We start from the raw sequence: 2500 nt of genomic DNA, 5'->3' as shown, positions 1-2500 counted from the left end.
ATCTCGCATAATTGCACTTGTATTGTTAAAATTTCCCGTTCCTCCATTTTGAATGGTCATTCGAGTTTTCCAAAATGCTCTACGATTCTCAGTGAAACAATCCTCGCAGGTTTAGGGGAATCGGGATGCACATGGCCCTCTTTTTCCCCAGAAGCGGCTACCTCCCCGGCACCAGTGTGGCTCCAGCTCTGGCTGTGTCAAGGTGCATTTTCCTGGAATTTTGGAAGAGCTGAGCTGCTTCAGGTACCTTATCTAACGTTCATTATATCCCTCTAATGAGCTAAATAAGGCGTCAGGAGTGATGTGGTGGGTGTGTATAGTGACAGGATGTGAGGGCGGCAGTGCCCTAAGGGTCTGCCACAGTATGGTGCCGGTGGTCCTTCACGCCGCCACATTAAATACTTCCCAGACACATTTGTCTCCTTGAATGTTATCCAGAACAATGAAGTAGTCTCGGCACCACGGGGGTGAGGCAGCCACCACCTGACACTTCCCAGCGTAGTGACGGAGCCTGTTACCATGTGCACTAACCAGATAAACTGGCCGCTGCCTCAAGTGTGAAAACTAAATCATACACTACGCAGCGTTGTCATTTTTGTAAAGCAAACACATAAAGGTGATTAGAGGCAGGAGTCTGGTCGCTCTGCTCTCCTTCGTGTTGGCTGCCTGTTTGCCGCTCCCAGGACACAATGGATGCCGTCTACCCTTTTGTATTGTCGTTATTTTTGTAGTGTGAAGCACTTCTCATGCTTCTACACACATAAGACCAAATCCACCTAAATTTGCTCTCTCTCTCTCTCTCTCTCTCTCTCTCTCTCTCTCTCTCTCTCTCTCTCTCTCTCTCTCTCTCTTTACGTAACGCCTCACACCTCTCACCCTCAGCTCCTCCACGCCGTACAAGCCGTACAGTGTAATCCATGTAGAGTGGGCCGCCCATCCACCACAGGCGCCACGGCGTGTTTACGGAAGTCTCCTGATAATGTCACAGTACCACACAGGCACTGCTTTGCTTCTTGGCGTATCCTCTACAAGGCTGAGACAAGCGCCTCCCTCAGCTGGTGTGTGAGGCTCGGCTCGGCGAGCGAGGGGAGGCAAGGTCAGGTGGTTTCCTTCGGCAGTGAAGGGAGGAAATGGTCCACTCGTGACTGGCTTGTATCATCACGAGGAGCCTGTCCAGAGCCGAGCGTTGTGGTTGGTGGTGCAGCCCATCATTGACTTCCCTCAGTGTTCAGGAAGGCCACACCCTGTTTGCTTTGCCTTATGATTATGTGTTTACTTTCATCAAGGCGACCGCAAGCTAAAAGGGCAGCGTAATTTAATGGTAGAAATCTCGTTAACAATTTATTCTTTGGCCTCCTATAGAGCTCGCTTTCATCACGAATAGCATAATGAAGCACACTAATGTCACGACCCCGTCAGCGCCGCCCTAGGTAGTGGTGGCTGGGCGGGGCAGAGCAGGGCCTGGTATCATGAGTTACGACGTCACGTTCATCAAACACCGCCGTCGATGCAATGCTTACCACTTTCACGGAGAACCATTTCGAGGCTCCCGAAGAAAAAAAACCTGAAAAAAGAAACCCTTGCAACACAAACCGACTGCACACTTCAGCCAGCCAATCAAATCAGTTACATGAGTTTGTATTTCGTGTAGTTTATCTCATGCTGCCCCTCGGGACTCGCAAACAATACGGGGGGGGGTGCATGACGAGAAGCAGTAAAGAGCGCGTCTCTCACTGATTTATTGTTCTTTTACGAGCTATCAAACCGATCGTATTTCTTCCTTTTTAGCATAATTAATTGGTAAGGCGTCAGGCAGCGTTAGGCGGGGACGTGACCAGCTAGCGGGAGGGAGCCGTCGGCGTGGCGTGAGCAGGCGGGGTGAGGGAGGGAGAGAGGGAGAGTCAACAGGAACACTTCGTCGGCTACCCCTCCTCTCAGTCCTCGCTACCACCACCGCGACGCCAGGCGAGGTCGTTAGGGAGCCGAGGCTACTGCATGAATATCCGTGTGTGTTTGCTTGGGAAAGACGTGAGGTTTGGCTGATATGTTGTTGTGTGATACCAGGCAGCATCGGTGAGGGAAGTGCGAGAACTTGATATTGGAAAAACATATAAATTCTTTCCGTAACCCCGGGCAAAGCAAGTCCCCTGTTCGGTAATTCGATCTGAGAGTCTCGGCACACGTTGACTGCGTGTAATAAGTAAGCAGACTTTGGAGGTATACATGTAAAAATATCTAATTTCTCAAGTCTGAAGGCTTTTAAACTAATGGCGGTGCTTAATCAGTTTGGTGCCTAAGGGAGAAGCACGCGGAGGGTTCTGAGAGTTCGGAAATGCATCCCCTAATGATCCTTAATGAGGTGTGGCCGCGCCAGACCCTCGCCACAGCACCACATCGCCACAGGGGGTGCGGGCACCGCGTCCACTTCATCAAACCCTCACTATTTTTAAACCTTTCACTGCATCAAAACGGATCACAGGTGTATCTAAAAATAAGAAAT

General features: G+C 50.4%; 1 protein-coding gene across 2 annotated transcripts in view; it reads left to right on the top strand.

Annotated features, from left to right (window-relative positions):
* Positions 1–137: 137 nt before the first annotated feature.
* Positions 138–2500, top strand: part of LOC135099959 (histone-lysine N-methyltransferase 2D-like) — a 33328-nt gene continuing 30965 nt past the window's right edge. For both annotated transcript variants that reach the window (XM_064002707.1, XM_064002703.1), the window contains exon 1: positions 138–243. The gene's annotated coding sequence lies outside the window, so the exon portion shown is untranslated. The remainder of the gene's footprint in view (positions 244–2500) is intronic.

The sequence above is a fragment of the Scylla paramamosain genome, chromosome 4, assembly GCF_035594125.1.
Source record: "Scylla paramamosain isolate STU-SP2022 chromosome 4, ASM3559412v1, whole genome shotgun sequence".
NCBI lineage: Eukaryota > Metazoa > Arthropoda > Malacostraca > Decapoda > Portunidae > Scylla > Scylla paramamosain.
Note: the sequence above shows the minus strand (reverse complement) of the source record. Positions and strands in the feature narration are given on the sequence as shown.